At 37.5% G+C, this 24,977-nt stretch overlaps 1 pseudogene; it reads right to left on the bottom strand.

Annotated features, from left to right (window-relative positions):
- LOC121995203 overlaps positions 1–22,476 on the bottom strand; it is a 50,955-nt pseudogene extending 28,479 nt beyond the window's left edge.
- Between the last annotated feature and the right edge of the window lie 2,501 nt (positions 22,477–24,977).

The raw sequence follows: 24,977 nt of genomic DNA, 5'->3' as shown, positions 1-24,977 counted from the left end.
CAAGTACTAGTGTGTATGCCAATTTTTCGAGACTCGTGTAACGGGATTCTGCATCTTTTAATATATGACTTAGAAAATACACCGATTTTTGCTCAGAGTCGTTCTGTCACACCAACGTCGAGCCAATCACATATTCTGTGGATGACAAATAAATCCAGAGCGGCTCGTCGGCATTGGGTTTCGCCAATACAAGTAAGGAGGTAAGGTACTCCTTAAACTCTTCCAGCACCTTGTCGCACTCCGTGTCCTACTGAAACTTCGTCGCTCAACCCAGTATCTTAAAGAACGGGTGACTCCGGCCGGACGATTTGGAGATAGATCTCGATAATGCTGTGATCCGTCTGGTCAGCCATTGGACCTCCTTCAAGTTGCGGGGTGGGGGCATGTCCTGCAACGCTTTCACCTTGCTCGGATTCGCCACGATCCCTCGTTCAATGACGATATAGCCTAAGAAGCGGTCACTCTTTGCTCCGAAGAGACACTTGTTTGGATTTAGCTTGATTCCATACGCCCTTAAAGTTTGGCAAGTTTCTTCATATCTGCGCAAAGGTATGCTCGAAGGGATTTTATTAAGATATCGTTGACATATATCTCCATGTTACGGTCGATCTGCCGTCGGAACACCTTGTTCATCAACCTTTGATAAGTGGTGTCGGCGTTCTTTAGTCCGAACGGCATGACATTGTAGCAATACGTACCGTTAGCCGTGATGAAGCTGACATTCTCTTAATCTTCCCAGACGAGCGACACTTGGTGGTAACCTTGGTATGCGTCAGCATGCAAATCAGCTCGCAACCCACCGTAGAATCCACAATTTAGCCTATCCGAGGCAGGAGATAAAAGTCTTTTGGGCAGGCCTTGTTCAGATCGCGAAAGTCCATGCAAACTCGTCACTTGTTGCCCGACTTGGAGACCAGCACGACCTTGGCAAGCCAGCACGAAAATTGCACCTCGCAGATGTTGTCAGCCTCCATCAACTTCTCTATCTCCGCTCAGATGATTTGGTTATGTTCCGCACTGAAGTCCATCTTCTATTTCACCGGTCGAGCGTCCGGTCGGACATGAAGCTCATGTTGAGCCACGCTTGGCGAGATGCCCAGGAGCTCATGTGTTGACCAGGCTAACACATCATGATTTCGCCTAAGGCAGGCGACCAGCTATAAGTCTCGGGGGACGAAGCTGATATTAGATCCCTCGGCCTTTTCCTTGTTGTATCCAACAGCATGTATCTCCAGCCGCCGGGCATGCGACTTTCTCGCTGGGTTGGAATCATCGTCGGTCAGCCCATCGGCGATCATTCCAATTTCACTCCGAGCGGCATTGCTCCGGGTTTCCTCCTCTCAAGCCGAAGGTCTGTTCCACTCAGCAGAAGCTCGGGCGAGACTTGTGTTATTTCTCCTTTGAGGCTGATGATGGTGCTGTTCGGCCACCGTTCTCTCTTCATCCCTCCGCTTGGCTGATCGGCGACGATGATGCCGATCGGGAGATGGTGACCAACGGCGATATCCTCAAGGAGCCGGTTTGCTTGAAATTGGCGTCAGGTCATAGCAGTCACACGTGTTATGCGTCGCCGACTGATGGAAGGAGCAAAACAACGGCATTCATGACTTTCCTTTCGCACTTTCGGGTGACCTGCTGCTATATGCAGCACGGCATGTATTCTAGGCTCCGAGTGCGGCTGCGCTACTCCCGATCGAGGGCCCTTGGGTGGTTGATGATTGGTGGTAGGCCGCCGTTCTGCAGTATGCTCAACCGGTGCTTCCTTCCTCCACGCCGCTTGGGCTTCCTCCACGTTTATATATTCAGTGGCCCGCCTGAGTAGGTGGTCGAAGTCTTTTGGCGGTCTCCGGATGAGGGAACGGAAGAATTCTCCTTTGGTAAGCCCCTGGCCGAAGGCATTTACCAATATCTCCGAGGAGACCGATGGAATATCCATGGCCACCTGATTGAACTGCTTAATGTAAGCCCTCAGTGCCTCCTTGGGCCTCTGCTTCAACGCGAACAAATTAACACTTGTCTTCTAGTAGTGGCGACTACTGGCGAAGTGGTGCAAGAATGTTGTTCGAAAATCTTTGAAACTGTGAATTGTTCAGATCGATAGACGTCTGAACCAACGTTGAGCTGATCCTGAAAGGGTGGTGAGGAAGACTCGGCACTTCACTCCGTCGGTGTACTAATGGAGTGTGGCCGTGTAATTGAACTTGGCCAAGTGGTCGTCCGGATCGGTCGTTTCATTATATTCTCCGATCGTCAGTGGTGTGTAATGTTGGGACAAGGAGACATCCAAGATCCCCTAAGAGAACTGTCGGTTGATCCGTTCAGGCGAATCATCATTTCTTGGTGCTTTCCTTTCCGTGCGTCCCGAACGGGCGCGTCGTCCGAAGAGGATCCTGGTTCCCAGTCCACTCGGCACGGTTCCTCTGATGGAGTGTAGAACAACGCGCGATAAAAGGGGATCAGCGCATTGGGTACGTCCCCATATATGTCAATAGGCTTCTTATTCTACCCCCGAACGAATACATGTTCCGCTCGGTCTGTATCCAGCTTGCTGACCCGCTGCTGATGCCACGGGCTCATATACCTGGCGTTCAACTAGTGCCTATTGTTGTTGTTGCTCCACCATTTTTACTACTTGGGCTTGTATCAGCATATCTAATTCCTCCGTCAATGTCATCGTCGTGAGTCGTCTAGCGTCCTCCATCTTCGCGTTTCAGATAGAGGCTACATTCCTACAGACAGCGCCAATATGATCCTGTCCGAAAATCGTGAAGAAAGTTGGTTGGGGATGTGGCTTCTGATTGACCGCTTGTAGACCTCCCTTCGCTCTACAACATAAGAAACGTCAGTGTCGAGCCAAGGAAGGGGTCCCGGCATTGGCTCTTCGACGTTCAAGTCAGTCATCAGAAAAATGAAAGGAAGCGAAGCAACGATAAGCACAGGCGTGAATAGTGAATAATGCAAACCTCCGCCGGTGCATGGACCCCCTTTATATAGCGCCCCAACGGGCAACATGCATACTCCTCGAGGCATGTGCATGTTCTCCAAATTGTCCTATGAAAGAACATGTCAAAAAAAGTGACTCTGACACTATACCTTAACAGGGCACACAAATCCCTGATAAGACAGTAGAAGCTTCTGTCATACGATCCGCCTATTGACCATGCCTTTGTTGTCAGCGACATTATCTCACAAAGGGATATCAATAGATATGAGAGGGGTCCCACTGCTTGGCCGAGCGGGGAGCCGCTCGGTAGGGGATCCCCGCTCGATAGACCTCTATTGTTTCCTGCAATGACATGGTTCGGTAGATTGTTTCCGCCTGACCGGGAAAACACTCCAATCGCCTTAACGCTCCTCCGCTCCGTGATGAACACCTGATGTTCTTGTCATAGTGTTCTTGGTTGTACGGGAGTTCTACTCGGACTAGTCATTCGCCGATCAACAACTACAGTAGACCTCCACTGCTCGCCCACTTTTGGTGAGTCCGTTGGTTCTCTGACGTTGATCGCCCTGACTTTGACCTCCACGTTAGTTGTTATCTCTGCTTTTGACTCTCGCTTGGTGAGCCCCTCTTTATCACCGCAACAATATGAATCAATAAAAATTTGACACGATAGTCATGGCAACACTAATAAACAAGCAAAGCCACTGGATTTTCCATTTCTGTTTTAAAACATTGATCACGGACACTAATGACAAGCCACTAGATCTGAATATTACACATCAAGATTTGAATTCCAACATGCCCCAACCAAATCTGAAAGTTCACTGGACAAGAAAACAAGTGCAAGCAATACCCCATGAAAAGCGAACCTATTTATATGGAATATATAATTGCCTTTGCTTGACAAAAAAAGGGAGAAATTTTCATTAATATATTTGCATATACCATGTATTTACTAAATATAAGCCATCTAGCATTCACCCTATCCGTGTTTCAGTTCTATCACGACAATGTAAGGGGGTCAACAGTCACAAATTATACCGTGAAATGAGGGCGAAATAAGGAGGAGCAATAAGCAGCAATCTGACATAGGTTTCGACCATGGCAATGCTAGGGATGGCCTACAACAAAATGTTGTCAAAATTAGTCCACAGAAATTGCATGTTGATTGATCACAACCAACATCTTTGATATAATTTATTCAATTTTAAAATAAATAAGTAATCCAGCAACAAAATGAAAGATGCCATCACTAGTATGCAAAATATTGCATGTTGATTAAACATAACCAACATCTTTGCTGTAATTTATTCAGTTTGAGAATCAAATAGTTGTATTAACTAATGCTAACCTAGTAGGTGGAAACAAGATTGAAGTTTCAGGGGGGAAAAAAATTCTCCAACCAACCGAAACAATTTAGCAGTAATATCAACCAGAAAATATAAACACAATCTAATGCAACCAACCTGGCAAAAACAGGATCTGATTGTCTAAACACAAAGATGGTAGTTTCTGCATGGTGCTTAATAATCTATTGGACAATAGTTCATGCAAGAAAAACATTGGTGCACGAGGTTTAAGAATGTCCAAGGTTGATGCTTAAGAACTCTAATAAACTTGAATAAAGGTCCCACAATTTAAATCTCTTAACACCTCCAGAAATTAGCAAGATAAAATCCAAGATCCTAACCAGCATATTAAGTTAATTCTTATAATTTGCAATTTTATATATAGAGGATAACGTGTTAGCTTTGAACAGGTGAGTTATTACAGTGTTAAGATACCATAACATGATTTTTCTCATTCTGAATGAAATATCTACCAGCCTGTAACTAGGACTCTAGTATCTAGGTGTAGGATGCCTCGTAAGTTTTTGCAAGTGGATAACAGGAGTATCAGTGTTGAACTAGGAGTGATAGTCTTATATGGTTTAGTTTTTGAAGGGTCTAATTATGATTTCTAAAAAATTGCAGACATTTTCAAAAATGCAAATTTAATTAACCTAATCCTACTGCACAAACCTGTGGCTTATTCATTTGACTCCATTTTGACAATTTTGCAGTCAAATGTAATAAATTGGTGTTTGTTGACACTAAAGGAGTATTGTGGTCATTTGGTTCCATTTTAATGGATAAAATGAGGGAAACTAATAGGCCCATACTTGGTATGTGCATCAAGGAGATGTCATTCCAGCCCAAGCTCATCTTTGATTCATGTCTGGGGCAAGCTCAAGCACATGCTGTATTTGTGTCACCCAACATCAATAAAGTATTGCCTATGACAAGTGAATCAAGTTTTATGTAAACTTCTATGATCAAGACCAAGCAAGAAAAAGCTCATCATAGAGGTAGGGCTGGAGGTGCAAAGAGTAGAGGTTGAGTAGAGAATTGGCAATAGAGGTGAAAGTTGAAGCGAGGAATTGTGGATAAGGTGAGTATATGAATAAGGGTAAAGGTAGGAATTAGAGGGAAGTGGAGTGAAGAATGGAGGAAGTGCAAGTGGCAAACTCAGTTGTGGTAATAATTTGATACATGTGATCACCTATTAAGTTAGTACCTAATAAGCTAATAAAAAAACTAAAAATCAAAATACTTGCTATTACTAGTTACACAATTACTTAGCCTTTATTAATTAAATATTATTGATTTATTAACTATTTAATTAAAATATTTTCATTATTTATAAAAAATAACTATTAAATGCTTATAGTTTACTACTAATTATTATTTAAGCATTTTCCATTATGGTTCATTATTTAGATATTTTTCAACTTGCTTCAATAAAATTTAGGGTTTAGGGTTTAGATAAGGCTTGGTGGTGGTTGTTGTTGTTATTGCTTCAGCAAAATTTAAATTTAATTGACCATGAAACTGTAAATTTCTTATTGTAGAGAAAATAAATCATGTAGGAGGAGACGCGAGAGGTGGGCCTGACTTAGAACTAGGTCAGCATGGTCCAACCTTTGCCAACCCTTATCATGTGTTAACTCGGTTTGGTATTCACTAATATAAGCTGATATTAAAATCAGTATTAACATTGAAATTTCTAAACTTATAAGTTCATTATAAAAGAAAAGATAAGATGAAGATTAACTCAAAATTATGAGAACTTTGTGTAGAACCATCCCAAGGCTGCGTGTCTTGAGTGAAAAAAACCTTGACATCCAAAGCACTTGTTCTTAACTCCTTACAATGTTTGATTATTACTTATCTAACAAAAAATATCCATTATTTCTCTTACACTAGTGAAAGTGATTCATGCAGCCCGCCATATTAACAAAGTCTGCAACCATATAATAGTGCATGATAAAAGTGGCCACAGATAAAAAGCGTAGTTCTTTAGAAAAGTTTTCCAGTGTATAAATTTTCTATACCTGACCGAGAAATATGGCTTCTTCAAGTTCAAATGCAAGCTTTGAGCATAAATTGATTGACAACCCGGAAATTAATGTCATAGATAGAGGGTAAGTTTCTCGCATCATCATCATCCTATCATTAGGTTGCATATTAGGTCCTTGTAGGATTTCTGTTACTCCAGCTGATGAAAGCCAATTCATAACTGCTTCACATGTTTGCTGATCCATTGTAAAAGAGAGAACCCAAAACATTCCCATAGATCGATCATCTAAACTCATAAAATCCAATGTACGTTCTCCTGAAACAAATTATAGGGAATAAAATTCTATGATTGCCAAATTAAGCAAATGGAACATCTAGATAGCTCAGGAATCAGGCATCACTATGATTAATTCAGATGTCATAGATATGTCGGAATCAGGCATCCTCTTGGACATGATGTGTATACATGAATAAGAAATGTCGGAAGTACGAATGCACCAAGATAGCAACAAAACAAAAGTAGATATGAATAGCCCAAGATAGCAGGTAGATACTATTAACACCTCTCTGAAGATGTCTCAAGTATATATATATAAAGTTTAGGCCCAAGATAGCAGAATCCTTCCGTGCAGACACAATCAACATAACAAATTGTTAGACATTGAAGAGATTCTTGTATTGCCGACTGAAACCATCTCTGACGTTTTATTTGACCCATAGGATTATTTGTAGAATCTTCAAGTCCATGAGATGCTTATAAAATCTTCATCAATGCAAAAATTCCAAATTATCATCTTCGCTAAATCAGATGGCCAGTTTGTCTTATAGATGATCCTCATGGACCATAATAGGATGTCTGCTAGGCAATGGATAATTCAAGATGCATGATTTAATCTGAGTCGAATGGATGAGTACTTAACCAAGGATCCTGATGGTATGCAATAATTAGTGAGCAATACTCCAGTTTTGAGGGATGGATGCATATATTGACAAGAAGAATAAGATGCAACAGCATTTTCACAGATCTAGAAGGGATAGAGAAAATTTTCTGGCCCTTGAGTTGAAATGAGCTACTGAGGTAGATGGAGAGCTCAATGATGATGACTTCACAAATGAGGTACATCCAAGCATGCAACAGTTAAGTTCATCTAGAAAAAGTTCATGAGAACAATTGGCAATCAGTTGGACGAATTGGGTGAGGGAGGCGCAGTCAACTGGGAGCAAGATGAGGAGGGAATATCCACAGAGGGATCCCAGCAGTGACAAAGTACCAAGATACACAGTAGATATCTTACAATAAAGGTGCATCCAATCCCAAAGCCAACAATCGAATGCTTGGTGGAGAATGTCTAAGCAAATAACCTGGCTGATGAAAGATGATCATATTGAGATCCCAGAAGGATCTATGTGGGAAATATCGTAGTTCTTGACCAAGATATTAAGCCTTCTGCAAAAAGGAGACAACAAAGGCACTAAGCAAAGAAAAAGCTAAAGTTACACGTGAAGAGGGAGAAAATGTGATGGGTATCCATCTTAGGGAAGACTAATTCCTTCTTAGAGCAGAGGTAGAAGCAATATGGCAAATGTGGTGGAAAAGAGAGTTGAAGAGGGCATGCCAGGAGGAGCTCAAGAAACTCTTCAGTGCAACTAGATATTAACAGACATTGAGAAAGCCAGTAGAGGTACACTACCGATGCTAAAAAACATCATGATCGTCAATGACTTGACCGAAGGACCGTCACCCCATCAAACCAAGAACTCTAGTGGAGAATCAAAGAGAGATGACTCTTTAATGCAATGAAATAAGGAATATTTAATGATAATTTTCAAGTCTTGAGCTCAAGCTAGTAAGAAAGGAAATTTGTATGCATATATATAGAAAATTGAAGTGTCAATACAACAAAATAGCAACAGAACAAATTTAGATATGAAATTGAATAAAATGGAACAAAAATAGCTATGAATGATGAATACACCATATAACAGTTTTCAGTAATACAATAGACTAAAGGCGTAGGAGCATATCCAACCAGGCTCTCCTATATGCTTGTGCCTTTGTGGAATAAGAATGGCCTAACAATTATCACAGACATTCTGGTTATTGGAGGTTATCAAAGCGAGCCTTAACTTTTCTTTGCTGTTTAAAGTAAGTATGATGCAAGCATCAATTTCTCCACGATGTGAAAAAAAAGGCCAAGGTTTATCAGGATATAGAAACAAGCACTGGAAGCAAATAATGAATATTTTTGCAAGGATATAGAGAAATATAAGTGCCTTTGGTTACTTGTCTCCACCATTCATCTATCTGCTTTCCTTTCTGAAGCTGATCATTGTTGATGTACTCCCTAATTGAAGTGTTGAAAGACCAAATACGTACAGTTTGACTGCTACTAATCAAATCCAATAGAATTGCTTGAGGACTGACATTACTTGGATCAATATTTTTATCTTCTTTATGAAATGAAATGAACTTTTTTGTAGTCTCCACCTGACATACCACAGCAGCATAAATCTAAATTATAGATTTATAGATGCAAATGAAACATAATATTAGATGCAAACATAACATAACATTACAAATTAGAGGAGCTACAACTCTTAAATAGATTTAGATTTGAGTATATTCCAGATACTTAAAAACTTCTCACAAATTAGATAAATTTCTTATTTTATAAAGAATAAGTCATGTTATCAATCTATAAAAATGGGTTAGGAATACAATTTTCAATCTCTGTCATGTACATCTAATCAACTCTTATCAATTTTATTTGTCGCTTCACTAGTAGATTTTTATTTTTCTTATAACATTGCAAACCATGTTGGTATTTTAAAAGGTCCTTATCATATTAACTTCTTGCATGTTTCTAATTGTCTGATATTTTGATGCAGAGAAAACTGAATCCTATCACATCAAAGGCCTATTAAATTTTGTTTTTGGCATAGGAATGAATGATATAACACAAGAATCCAAAAACTCCTGTCCCCTTCAATCTCACTCTTTATTCTAATAATCTTAATGATTTCTTCACTTTAACCAGGCACTCTGTATCAACTTGTCCAAATAGTTACATGTGCAATACAAATATGAAAATACCTAAATAACTCAACAAGAGTATGATGCACCATGCAACACTATACAACTTTTATTCCTAGGTAGCCTAACTTTTCACTAATTAACCTAGTCAAGCAACTTTCGTAAAATTATATTATAAGTGACAAATTATGATCCTAGATTAACAGCAAAGTGTGATGTCAACCTCAACCAAATAGGTAAGAAGATATAAAGATGAAAATTTTATTTAAACCGACTGTTCTGTTTCTTATAGAAAAGCAAAGAATGTAGAAACATAATAGGTCAGGTAGCAGTCCTTTTATGATTAACAAAATGAAAAGGATGACAGAGTTTTGCATCCAAACCAGCTTCTTTGGGTCTGAACTCAATGTATTCATCACAAGCTCAATGCGAATAATCTGTGCAAGCAGCCAAGTCACATGATTACTATGCAGAATCTGTTGGTCACCTCTTGTGATTCGAGAGGTGAGTTTGTTAATGAAATCAAGAAAATCAATGCATCCATTCTTCATTAGAAAGAAGAAAATGTCTGCAAATATAAGCCATTCCTGCCAGCATTGTGTTTCTGGGAAAGTGAAAAAGGACATGGATAGTTATTCTCCGAAAGAGCAATAAGAACATCTGTCTCAGAAAAAAGTTCCTTTTTTCAAGAAATCAGAAAATACAAACAAGAGCAGCATGTTTTGTAGAATTAATGAAAAGCTTCAATAAGCATTAACTAAGGTTAAAATAGATTTTTTTAATTGTTAGTGTCACTGATTGTACAAGTTTCTCACACCTACAATTTTTAAGTTCTATGTTGGTCTTTAGTTATATAATGTATTTTATCCAAAGTTTCATATCCACTGAGAAAGTTTAAACATATGTGCAGAAAGTAATTGCTTTCTTAACAGACTTTTAAATAACATAATTTGTGATTGATTTCTTAATGTCCTTTTGAAAAACATAAACTGGTATAGAAAAATGCAATAAGTCTAGAATTTCAAGATTGTAGGATATCTTTGTATCTAGAATAAATAAAATATAAAAAAAACAGTCTGATGCACGAAGCTCCCACCCCCCGGGGAAGGGTGTACGCAGCCTTCCCTTGCTTTGCAAGAGACCCGAATCCGTGACCTTCAAGTCACATGGCAGCAACTTAATACATATTGGCCCTAAGCTGCAACTGAAATGTTAGTGAATCAGTGAAGTATTACAGACTGAGACAGTGCTGTAACATCTACAGCAAAGGTTTTAAAACAAGAGAAAATATGCACTAGTGAAATATGTAGTCATCCCTTCCCTCAGACACCAAGTTAATGAGTGACTTGGGAACGGAATTTGAAATCATCAGATCCCTCAAACACCAAGTTAGGGGATATTTATTTTATTTACCCTCGAAAAGAGGCAGCCTAATGAATCAGAGATTCTATTATAAATAGTACCAATACTTCCAACTCAGGATAGAGTCTAACATCATCCCTCCCTTCCCTCCAGCAAACAATCAAACAAAGAAAAAAGTGCCCAACTCAAGAGGAATTTAATATCATCCCTCTCTCAAGCAATGCAGCTAACACTCATATTTGATAAGAGAAAAAAGAAAAGGCATGTATTTGCAAGAAAATAACGTCTATTGATCTATGAACATATGCAGTTCGATACGTAGTTAATCAGTGTAGTTCAGTCCTAGGATCATTAAGATCTAAATATGTATTTCTCATTAACCTCAGAGACAAGACGCACACACATACGCAAACACTTATTTACCATCAAAAAGAGGTAGCCTAATAATTGAGATTCTATATAAACACTTCCAATACTTCCAATAATTCCAACTTGGGCATGCATGCATGCATATATACACACACATGTACATATATACATATGCATGTGTTGTGTATGCATATAGATATTCTAGTAAGAAAATCTTAAGTTGGCACCTTATTACCTGAGTTTGTGATCTTTAATAATTCTATTGTTCTGTCAACAACTGCCTCACAAATCATTTCAGGGGAGAAAACAGCACCAGGTGTTGATGTCTGTGGAGGTTTATAACAAGGGGCAACAAGGAGTACACGTCTCCACCAATCAGGCGAAGGAGTTGTACGAAGCGCATGTCTAAGACAACGCAAGGCTCTTTCCCAATCCAAACTTCCTTTTGGAATAGAGGCGGCAAGATCCTATAAAAAAACGAAAGCTTCAATTAGAATAAGAAACCAAAGTGAATCAAGAGATATGGAAGCAATTAGCCCACAAGTACAAAACAATTTTCTTTTATTGCCCTTGAGCATAATTCATGAATTCAGAAAATAGGTGTCTAATTGCCAAGAATCACACTAATATTTCCATTCACATGTCTGCACAAAATGATCCATGCATCGTAGCATACTATATACCAAATGAGTACATATGGGTACAGAGTATCCTGGCCAGAACAGTGTCTTGAATTGCATAAGGGACCTCAAAAATATTTTATTGATTCTATGTGATATCATTTGCATTGGTGTGAAGTGCATAGCTTCCTTGTGTTTTGTGATTTTTTAACTACTTTCAAACAATAACAACAACAACAACCAAACCTTATCCCACTAGATGGAGTCGGCTATATGAATCTCTTACACCATTGAGCTTTATCTCCTACTATATCATCATCTATATTTAAATAAATTTTATCTTATTTTATTGTTGCTAACCAAGTCTTTTTTGATCTTCCTCTTCCTCGTTTGATATGCGTGTTTGTCATAGTTTCACATTGCCTAACTGGAGCATTTATTGGTCGTCTAAGTACATGGCCGTACATCTTAAACGTGTCTATCGGAATTTTCCCTCAATAGATACAACTCCAACTTTCTCTTTAATGCTCTCATTTCTTATTTTGTCCATCCTCGTATATCCACACATCCACCTTAACATCCTAATCTCTACAACTTTCATCTTCTGCTAATGTGCTCGAGTCATAGCCCAACATTCAGCTCCATATAATATAGTAGATCTAATGATTTTATAGAACTTTCCTTTAAGTTTTAGAGGTACTTTACGGTCACATAAAACACCGATACTCTCCTGCATTTCAACCATCCTACTTGTATTCTATGTAAGACATCTCTCTTAATCACTTCATCATTTTGTAGAAATGATCATAAATATTTAAAGCTCTCAGTTCCGGCAACTCGTCATCTCCTATCTTAACAATTATCTCATTACGTCTAATATTGCTAAACTTAAATTCCATATATTTTGTCTTTAATCTACTAAGCCTAAAATCTTTCCCTTCTATTGTTTCCCGCTAAGATTCTAGTTTAACATTTACTCCTTAACATGTTTCATCTACTAAAACAATATCATCTGCAAACAACAGACATCACAATACTGTGTCTTGAATGAGTTCGTCCATAATTAGTAAAAAAAGATAGGGACTTAGAGTTGATCATTGTTGTAACCTTATCTTTATAGGAAATGTTTCAATTACTCCACTTGAAGTCTTTACTCTAATTGTCACATTCTCATACATATCCTTAATTAGTTCAATATATGTTATGCTAACACCTCTCTTTTCTAGAATTCTCCATATAATTTCTCTTGAAACTCTATCATAAGTTTTTTCTAAGTTAATAAATATCATGTATAAATCTTATTTTTGCTCCCGATATTTTTCAATTAATTGTCTAAGAAGATGTATAGCTTCTATTATCGACCTTCCGGGCATGAACTCAAATTGATTTTTGGTCACTGTAATCTCCTTAATCTTTTTTCTATTACCTTTTGGCAAAGTTTCATGGTATGACTCATTAGTTCAATACCCTTATAGTTTGCACAATTTTATACGTCTCTCTTGTACTTATATAAGGGAACTAGAGTACTTATCCTCCATTGATCAAATATTTTTTTCATTTTCAAATATCATGTTAAATAATTTTGTAAGTCATTCAATATCTTGTTTCCCTAGGCACTTCCATACCTCTATCGGAATATCATCTGGTCGAACGACTTTTCCATTGTGCATCTTATTTAAAATTTGTTCTACTTCTAAAGTTTGAATTCTATGATAAAAATTTAAATTTTCAATTACCTAAGTTAAGTTGGTTACCTAAACCTTCATTAAAAAGTCACCGCTCTTTTGTTTCTCCGTCGTTTACTAGTACCTTATTACATTCATCTTTAATACATTTTATTTGGATGAGATCTCTTATCTTCCTTTCTCTCACTTTAGCTATAAATGTCTCTTTCCCCTTCTTTTGTATCAAATTTTTGATATCATCATTCAAAAGTTCATTCTTTGCTCCATTCACTACTTTCTTAGTTTCTTTCTTGGCTATTATCTATTATTTTAAGTTTTCCTCGTTCTTACAAATATATAATTCCTTATAAGCTATTTATTTTTCCTTCACTTTCTCTTGTACTTTCTCATTTCACCACCAAGATTCCTTACTTAGTGGTGCATGTCCCTTTGACTCACCGAGTATACTCTTAGCTACTATTTTCAACTTTGATACCATCTTATCTCATGTTGTATTAAAGTCACCGTATATTTCATCTAATGCTTGTACGTCTACCTTCTCCTTAAATATATTTTGTTTCATATCCTTTAATTTCACCACTTAATTCTAGGAGTCGTATATATTATCTTTCTATTGATACTATGTTTGAGGCGTATATCCAACACTACTAACCTATGTTAGGTAGTTAACCTTTCTCCAGGGATAATTTTGTCATCTATATAAATCTTTCTATCCTTCTTCCTAACAATAAAAAAATTAATTTGCGATTTATTATTCCCACTTTTTGAACGTAACTAAGTGTTCTCTTTTCTTAAAAAATATATTAGCTAATATAAAGTCATATGCAATCGCAAAATCTAATATAGTTTTCTCTTCCTTATTTCTCGTTCCAAACTCATAACTCTCATGTACCATCTCATATTCCTCATTTTTCACTCTGATATGCTCATTTAGATACCTCATATTAAAATCATTTCATTTTGCAAAATGTTTTATAATATTTCATCTAAGTCATTCGAAAACCTTGATTTGGTAGCTTCATCAAATCCTACTTGCGGTGCATATACGCTAATTATGTTCATAGTTTCTTTCGCCACAATTATTTTAAGAGCTATAATTCCATCCCATTTTCTAACTACTCTTACAACTTCATCCTTTAACGAACTATTTACGACGATACCCACTCCATTTCTTACTTTACTTTTTCATATGTACCATAACTTAAACCCGAATTCTCTATCATCTTTGTCGTCTCGCTTATCCATTTTATCTCTTATACACAAAATACTAATTCTTCTCCTAATCATTGTATATACTACCTCCATTGATTTATAGTAAGGGTTTCTATGCTCTATGTTCCAAATTTTAGATTAATAATTTTCCTATATTTGTTCTTATCCAACCTATAGTGCGAAAACTCTTGCTTATTTAACACTACACAAGTTCTCATGAAGATGTAGCGGTACTTGCCGATACGTTATAGTCGGACCCTGTAATGCGAACTCTTGCATATTTAGCACTACACCTAAATTTTAGAGATGTAGCGATCCTTGCCGAGATATTACAATCGAACCCTACAACTCGTTCAACAATCTAGCATTAGCACAATAGTTTAATAGATCCATTCATTGAATATTTGTCATAGTTTTAACGCTGGCTGACAACCTAACGTAACCCTCCTCCTATATCCAAGCTTGAGACCGACCATAATCGGTCGTCATGGGCGGAGTTTCAAGAAAACTCTTAAAAACTTTTTAAAAGTATAGATGTCTATTTCCAAACCTGAAATCAAGCATCATTGTGGGCCCTGGAAACTTAAGCATATCAAAGAGAGTACCATTCAGCCAAGTGGAGCTAAATGGAGGAGGTCAATCTTCTTTCCAATTCAGATCCCCTCAAAGACAAAAGTGAGGGACTAACATTGGTACCATGGAAAAGTCCAAGGAAATTTAACAAAACACAAATGTCTAGGCATTTAAGTGGGCACCATGTGATACTTATATATATTCTAAGAAAGTTTCACTTAATCATGTGGTACTAAAGGAGGTGACTCTTTCTATTCTTTTGACTAGTATTGAATTTCAAAATGAATGGAATGAGTATGCAGGCATTTCCATCCTCGGCCTCTTCATCCATTTCCTTTATACTTGTGTTCAACACTTCTCAATGAGTTGACAGCAGCTGTTCTTACTGATCTGAAGATTTTTAGAAGTATATGTTGTTGGTTTCAGTAATTTGGCGCTACAATTCCAAGTTACCTTCGGCGAGAATCTTGGACGTGTGTAATTAACTTACCATTCCTTCAACATTTCTCTATAAATAGCACTCCACTCAAGGAAAGTTTAATGAATTATTTCATATATAGAAGTCATTGAAGTTAGAATGATAGCTTTCGACTTTCAAATATTACATAAACTAGACATTAGAAATTCATAGTCAGGTAGATTTAACAATACAACTAATCATCTTTTTAGTTCATAGTTTTGGACAACTAAGGTACATAGACACTAGTATAACAACAATGAGAATTTGGGGATTGAAATCCAATCGGCCTCCCATGTTTCTGCGGACATAATTCAACATCTAGGGATTGTGATAACGAGTGAGCAACATCCACACTTGACGGAAGGTTTAAGCAGACAAGCACTGGTACAAGGATCTAATGATTTTGCTGAACAATCTGGGTCTCCACTGGGAAAGGAGCTGGCTGTCCATCATCAGAAACCAAATACATTGGGCGGCAAGAAGAGTATTGTACAGAGGAATGATGGCTCGATGTGTCCTAAGATAATTGAGAATGCAAAGGTGTTAATCGCTGCAGAAAATACAATGAACACTCATTGTCCTAATCCGGCAGTACCAAAGCTGGTGAGTCAAGTTAATGAACAACCAGTTGTGGAGATAGGTGTGGGAGTTGCTTCTCATCAGGTTGTTCAAAAGGGTAAGGAGGCTCTCATATAGGATAATGATCCACCTTTGCAAGGGGATAACGGGAAATGGGAGGTCCAGTATCAGAGGAGAAGCTACAAAAGACAAAACCAGATTCCTATGGTGCAACAAAATAGGCTGCTGGAAAATGTTACTGGCCTCCCTGTTACAGAGTGAAGTCAGAAAACATATCTTCCAGTTACTCGCAGCGAAGGAAAGGCCCTAGCGAGTGTGGTTAAAGTAAGGGAGGATGAGAGACTGAGGATCGTGGCTGGTTCATCACGTCGGCCTGATACACAGCAGAGACTAGAACAAACAGCAGCACCGACTAGTACAAATACAGGGCTGCAGCATACACATACCTCTGGACGGCTTAAGTCGTTTAAGGCCGCATGAAGATCGGTTCTTGAAACATTCGAGGCCTTAACAAAGGCCTTAAGCAAAAGGGGGTGGAGGGGGTGGAGTCCCACTTTCGCAGTGTGAAGTAATGTATATTGGCTGTGTTGGAGACAAAACTATTGGATGAGGGATATCAAAAGTTGAAGTTATGCCAGTTCCAACATCTACAAGAGAAACAAGAAGACAACCAAGGGAGTAGGAGCTGTTTACTACTAATTTGGGATGACCAGAGGATTGATTTGGAGGAGATGGAGTGGCATGAGAAATTTGTTCACTGTCAGGTCCGTCGCAGGACGTCTCATAAGCTCATTGTGGTCACGTTTATGTATGGTCAGATTAACATGGTGGGGAGGAAGGTGTTGAGGAAAAGGCTTCAGCACATTATGCAGATATGGGAATGCCATGGTTGGTCTTTGGGGATTTCAATTCTTACTTAGAGGACAAGTGGGGAGGGTTACCGATCACTCAACATTGCATTGCAAACTTTTAGAATTTTGTGAACCTTGCTGGATTGGAGGATTTATCGTATATGGCTGCAGATACACATCGACAAATGGTAATATATGTAGCAAACTAGATCGAGCGCTTATTAATAGAAAATGGTTAGAGGCTGAGTAAACTCAGAGCTTCACAGAATTTACACCTCCTAGATGTTTATTAGAACACTCAGCGCGTTTGAACTCTATCTTGGGTGGAAGAATCCAAATTCAGAAGCCATTCAGATTCTTCCATATGTGAAACCAACATGATTTGTTCTCGCAACTAGTAGAAACGAAATGGGTGGTACAAGCAACAATTAGAACGTACCAACAAACAACGCTCTCACATATCTTAAAGACTTTAAAACCGGATTTGAAGAGGTCAAACACCGAGCATTATCAACATATATTTGTCCGAGTTGCGGCTACCCAAGCACGCCTAGAGGAGGCGCAAAGTGATGGTTTATTGCATGGTCATATGACAAAGGATTACAAGGAGTTACAGCAAACTGCAACTCATGTAAGTGTTGCAGAACACTCTTTCTCTATGCAATGTGTAAAGATTGACTACTTCAAGCAAGTGGACCAGAATTCTACCTTTTTAAATGCTCTGGTAAAGCATAATAATAAGCGTAATGAGATCATTGCAGTGGAGAAGCCGGATGGTAATCTTATAGAAGCATTTGGGGAGGTGGTCAAGGTTTTCACGGAACACTTCCACCGACAACTCGGAGAGAGTGTTGACTGCATAATAGATTTTCATCACTCTTGCATGACATTCAATCAGCATGTTCTAATGGACCCGCATGATGCTTTGGAGCGACTTCCTACAACAGAGGAGATAAAATATGCGCCATTTGATATTGGAGATCAGAGAGCTCCAGGCTCAGATGAGTATAGCTCTAAATTCTTCAAGCACTCTTGGGACAGTAAGGGGTTGAACTTCAATACTGCGGTTATGGAGTTTTTTACGGGTGGGAGATTACTACGGAGATGGAATCATACTTTGATTGCGTTTGTCTCGAAATCTACCCACGCTAGCAAGGTGACAGATTATAGATCGATCTCCTATTGTACGATATTCTACAAGGTCATCTCTAAGATATTGGCTTCGAGATTGTCCGAGGTAGTAGGAGGGATACTTCATCAATACAACTTCTGTATAGGGACGTCTCATTACATATAATATCCACCTGGTACAAGAGCTCTTCCAAAGATATAACAGGAAACATATCTCCCTTAGATGCATTATGAAGGTTGACCTTCAAAAGACCTTTAACTCAGTTCAGTGGGAGTTTCTACGTGAGGCACTTATTGATTTACATTTTCCTACAAAGTTTATATCCTAGATAATGGAGTGTGTAACCACTACATCATCACTCTGGCGATTAACAGGGTCTTTTGGATTCTTTAGATGGGCGAGAGAGCTATGACACGAGGACCCTCACTCTCCTTACTTATTTGATATTTGTGTGGAGATCCTTGGGTGACAGATATGCATGGTCAGTTCAAATTTCAAATTTCATCCTCGGTGTGGTCATCTTAGATTGGTGCACTTGGCGTATACGAATGACATTAATATTTAGTCGGGGGATGAGGCATTAGTGGGAGCATTATCTTCTTGTTTGCAGATGTTTCGTGACCGCAAGACTTCAGGTTAATCATCGAAAGTCGAACTCCTATCTAGCTAGAGTGGATAACTCAACGCGCATGCGACTTCTTTCTCTTACGGGCTTCCCGGAGGCAACTATGCCCTTTCGATATTTGGGGATACCGCTTGTTGTTGAGCGTCTACAAATATTGGATTACGGCCCACTTCTTGCGAATTAATTATTGGTCGAAGGAGACACTTTCTTATGCAAGAAAGACGCAACTCATCACCTCAGTGTTATAAGGAGTGGAGTGTTGTTGGCTCTATATACTTCCTATCCCCCTTTTATTATAGACGACATTTATAGCATATGCAGGTCTTTTATGTGAACGTCCAAACACCCCCCGGTGTCTTGGGCAATATGTGTAGGCCAAGGAAGGGGGATTGGGATTCCGTGACTTGAAAGCTTGGAACCTTGTCTTACTGGCAAAGGTACTTTGGCGGATACAGGCAAAGGAAGATGTTCTTTGGATCAAGTGGGTGCATCATACATATTTGAGGCGATCGGGTGTATAGACTTGTGAGGCTAGTGCACTTAGATTCTTCGTTGATCAAGCGGTTGTTACAGATCCGTGGCCTTATCCTTACAATTACTGGATTGTCGATAGGTGCTATGCAGAGGTTGGCAAATTGGTTTGACCAAGACGGAGGTGTAGCTAGGCTTATGACTTCTTTAGGCATCCTAGTCCTAAGAAGCCTTGAGTGAGAACAATGTGGAAGCCCTACATCCAGTCGAGTCATGCAGTTACGCTTTGATGTTGGCTCAAAGGCAAATTCCCACCCGAGACAGACTCGACTACTTGGAGGATCAGTATTGTGTCTTTTGAATGCGGGAGATGGAGTCACAGGAGCATTTGTTCTTTGGGTGCCCTCCTGTAGAAATCTTATATGGAGGGTCAAAGAGTGGCTATATATGAGGCAAGAGATGTCTACCTACTAGTGGATGCTATGAGTCTTTGGGCGTGTCTTCAGAGGAGGTCATCTCTTGACTAAAGCCAAACACCTTGCTATGTCGGTTTTGATACATTTTGTATAGAGATCTAGAAACAATTGCATCCTTGATGAGAGATAGATGGAGAGTGAAAAATTTTAGAAATATACAAATCCATATTTACCAGACTTTGGGAGTGTTTTCTGATATGACATTATGGTGGACATGAGACGCTATTGATTTCTAAGTATCGTGCCTTGGTCTTGCTTTGATATATATATATATATATATTACTTATCCAAAAAACAATGAGAAATTTGGGATACATATGTAGTTAGTAGCAGAAATAATATGAATTATTTGTGGCCAAATAGTTACAGCCATGATAGACAAAAGGATAATAATAATAATAATAATAATAATAATAATAATAAGTAGTAGTCATGATAGATAAAATGAGAAAAAAAACATAATACAACAGTATATACGCCTTCAAATTTTAAAGGCAACTGATAAATTGCAAAATTAACCAATCAAAGCTAGGGGAAAGAGATTAAGCATACAAAAAAAAAATAACAATATATATATATATATGGCATGATACTAATGATATCGCTCTATGTGACTATATGAGGGCTTCATGATGGCATAAATAGAGGGAGCTCACCAAAATACTCTTAGGGCATAAATTCTTGAAGTGGGAGTTGCGAAATGAGAAAAAGAAAAACTAACCACTTGTATTAATCTACTTTCAGTCTCAAGTAAGTTAAGAAGACAATATGATTAAGATAAAGGAAATAAAAATTTATTAACAAGCATGTCTAATATCAATAATTTAATCCTATGAACAAAATTTTTGCTTACCTCTCCATGCAATGGTTCTCCTAAAACACCAGGGTAAGTGATGGGAGAATAACGGACATTGGCCAATGATTCACCCGTTAAACTTGGATAGGATTGTGTCAAGAACCTATGAGTAGCAAATGTAGGGCAATGAAGGTGCTGGTCCAACATCTGCATATGCATTGCAACCATATCCCTTCTTCTATGTATTTCCAGAATGATGCTAAACATTGCCTCATCATCAGGCATATTGTCCATAAACTGCAAGCTGCTACGGAAAGCTCATAGAAGGGAATACGGCACTTATCTTCATCAACCAACACCCACACAACATCCAGACATGTGTGCCTCCACTCGTGCAAAGGCCTTTCAGGCTTCCAGGTCTTCTTGTTATCACTTTCCTCTGAAACTACAGACCTTTGATCCCAATTAACCAACCAATTAAGCATATGAGTAAATACTTCTGCATGGGTTATTGGTTTTAGGCTAAAATCTAGACCGGCTAGAATAATTCTGCATGAGAACTGACGGAGCGAACCAATAGCATTGCCCTTTACTATATGACTGGACCTAGTCAAACCATGATGCCCAGAGACAGAAAGTTCCGATGGCTTAATTGGTGATAGAGTTGTGCCAGCAGATTGATCAGTAGTAGTTTGAGCTGGTGAACTGACACCATGCATAGTTGGCAATGGGGATGCTGGATTAGAAGCGTGTATGTTTGAAGCATTTGACATAGTAATATTAGATGATGATGAAACATGTAGGTTTGATGCATTTGGCATAGATGATGACGAAATAATCAAAGGTGATGATAGCCCAACAGGAGTTGTGGGAGCCACCTGCCCAAATGTTGCCTCAGCAGAGGAAACTGCTGAGAGGAGTGAAAGAAGGAACGTATCCCATTTCAAATAACCTCTGCTGCACAAGCTTCTTATTGCAAAAAGGAGAAATTCTGATTGTGGTGCATGACTGCTGCACTGCACAATGAAAGATATAAGAACTGCTTCAGTGGTTGTCCGCAGTTGCTCCAGATCCTGAAGTATCATATCATAAACAGTTGGCTAGTAATGATTATCATGGCAGCAATAACGTTGAAGATCCCAAGAAATTCTTATACATACTGAAAATTGTCCTTGTAATTGCTCAAAATCCAATATAAATTGTTCGTCGCGACGTGGAAGCTCCCCATGAGAAGCAATAATCCTTTTCTGAAGTTTGGTCCTATCACAGACATAAATGCAAATGAATAAGTTCGATACTAAATGGTCCAAACAAACACCATATCGTAACTACAACCAAGATTGCTTTGACTGCTAGTCTATTTCAGGAAAGGTTTTAAGGTGGAAAAGGAAGAAAACAAGATTCAATGAGTTACCAAGAAAATCAGGTGGCTAGCCTAATGTGTATTAGCAACAAACTTGGGTTGTGTATTTGAAAGGGATGGAAAAGGATGGAAGGGGAGACACAAAATTGGTTTTGTTTGGATGAAGAGAAGGGGAAGAAGAAAAGAAGTAAGAAAGCACAAATTTCCCTAATATCCTCTCCTCCATGGATGCCAAACTCGAGTTGTGTCACCCAACTCTGAACACAAACAGGATGTTGATTGTTCGATGCCCATAAGTATTCTCATGGCACAACACCCAACCACAAGATCAATGTCAGGTTCGGATGCGATCTTGTCACCCAATGTAGAATGCAATTTTGTCGCTGATGTTGAGCACAAGTTCATCTTCGAGTATGAATGAAAATGGGTAACTTTGTCTTCTACACTTTTCATCCACCCAACTTTTTAGGTGTATGCCGAAATTAACCAAATTCAATCCACAGAAAGCATCTTGCATCCCTATCCACAGCAAAAATTTGAAGTACTCTAAGGAAAAGATCTCAAACTCAGCCCTTTCCCTCCCCATGTATCCAAATGCAAAGGCTCTTACTGATAAGCACAATCAATAAGATCAATAAAAAGTATGCTTCTAACATTCTAGCAATTTCCCCTTGATCATGCAAAACCCTAGTTCAAAACCAGCAATTGTCTAGCTCAATAGCTCAGATAAAGCTTGCTTCAATTTGATTCTAGTGGATACGACCGTGTTACCTGTGCTAATTTCTTTCTTCACAAAATCCTTTTATAGGACAACAGCTTTACTCGCTGATAAATATCTTAACTTCCTAATTAAAAGCAAGATGCCACTAAAGGTTCTAGGGTGGAACAAAGGGAGGAAACAAGATTCAAGGAATTGTGAAAAAAATAAAACCTTTGGAATAACCAGCATGTAATGTGTATTGACGCAAAATTTATTGATGCCAGCAAATAGCATAATCAATAAAATCATTGAAAGGTAAGCTACTAGAATGCTAGCAGATCCTCAAAACCGTCAATTTGTATTGCCCAATAGCTCAGATATAACTTTCTTCATTGCGATTCATGGTTGACATCAAATCGCTTTACTTCTGCTAATTATTTCTGTATGAAATCCTTTACAGGACAACAGCTCCACTTATTTTAAAGAAAAAAGACAAAAAAATAATAAATGGCCAAAATAACCTTTACTTTGCTATTTAAATGTTAAATTATGGCTAAATAACTTTAAGCCCTTTTTTTTTTTCATCCAAAAGTAGTTTTCCCTGTATTTAAAAAATGACACTTAGCCCCCTATGTTTTAAAAAAAAGGAAAAAATAGTAAATGATTAAAATAACTCCTTTACTATTCTAAATGTTAAAATTATTCTAACTGAAACGTCCTTATTCAAGGTAACCTTAGATTTTTAGAAAAAAAGAAAAGTAAAAATAAAAAATCTCACATAATCATTGAAAGCTTAATCTTAACCAAACTTGATTGATATATTGGTCAAAAATTTCACTTGTTCCTAAAAAAACTCTCACAAAATTTTTACTGGTGCATGTATAAATTTTGTGAGAGTTTTTTTAAGAACAAGTGAAATTTTTGACCTATATATAAATAAGGTTTGATTAAAATTAAACTTTTAATGATTATGTGAGATTTTTTATTTTTTACTTTCCTTTTTGTCTAAAAATCTAAGGTTACCTTAAATAAGGATGTTTCAGTTAGAATAATTTTAACATTTAAAATAGTAAAAGAGTTATTTTGATCATTTACTATTTTTTTTCTTTTTTTCTTTAAAACATAGGGGGCTAAGTGTCATTTTTTCAATACAAGAGGGAAACTACTTTTGGATGGAAAATAAAAAGGGCTTAAAGTTATTTAGCCAAAATTTTAACATTAAATAAAGTAAGGGTTATTTTAGTCATTTATTGTTTTTTTTCTTTTTTCTTTAAAATATAGGGGGGCTAAGTGTCATTTTTTAAATATAGGGGGGCAAACTACTTTTGGATGGAAAACATAGGGAGGTTGAAAGTTATTTAGCCTATAATTTAATAGTAGATTACTAAACACCCTTAAATAGATAGAGTGGTGTAAAATGGAAAAATATAATAATTCATCCAACATCAATTAAATTAAATTAAATTAAATCAAATTAATTATCTATTATAGCACTTCTCTTTATATGATTGATAGAGAATTTAACACCATCACTAATTTCTTAAATGTCGACATCGTAATGTATCATTAGAATAAATATATTAGACATTAATATCACTTTTTTTTTCTAAAGTTTATGTGTATAGAAGAATTTTTTTGAAATAGACTTTATTATATCCCCTTTAATATACCCTCTCTTTAATTATTATTAGTCCGCATGATTCTTAAATATGTAGCGTTATGGATCTCAATCGTATATATTCTCGACTTATTTCATGCATTGCAATGATTTTAGAGTGATTTAATGATGTCGTTGTTAAAGTTTATTTTGCTAACTTCCATGATATAAGAGTGTCTCCTTGTATAAACATAATATGTTTAGGATCTAACTTTATATGGATCTAAAAGATAACCTACATCTGCATATCCTATTAAAGATAAATTTGATCTTATTGAATAAAATAATCTTATGTCTGTTGTACCACGAAGGTAACAAAATATATGTTTTATACCATTCCAATGTCTTTAGGTTGGAAAAGAGCTATATCTTGCTAGAAAGTTAATAGAAAATGCAATATTTGCACGAGTGCAATTGGTGAAATATGATAATGCATCAATTGCACTAAGATATGGTACTTCTGAACCAAGGATAATTTCTCCATATTCAAGTGGATGAAAAAGATCTTTCTTAGTATCAAGTGATTGAGCAACCATTGGTAAAGGCAATAGATGTGTTTTATCCATATAGAAGTGTTTTAGTAATCTTTTTGTCTATGAGGATTGATGAACAAATATTCCTTTTGGTAAATGTTCAATTTGCAATCCAAGATAAAATTTTGTCTTTCATCTCAAATTCACTTTTTAAATAATTGATAATCTTGTTGACCTGTAGTCCTTATAAAAATTAG

The sequence above is a fragment of the Zingiber officinale genome, chromosome 6A (genome assembly GCF_018446385.1).
Source record: "Zingiber officinale cultivar Zhangliang chromosome 6A, Zo_v1.1, whole genome shotgun sequence".
Classification (NCBI taxonomy): domain Eukaryota; kingdom Viridiplantae; phylum Streptophyta; class Magnoliopsida; order Zingiberales; family Zingiberaceae; genus Zingiber; species Zingiber officinale.
This window is presented reverse-complemented; position numbering and strand designations above follow the sequence as displayed.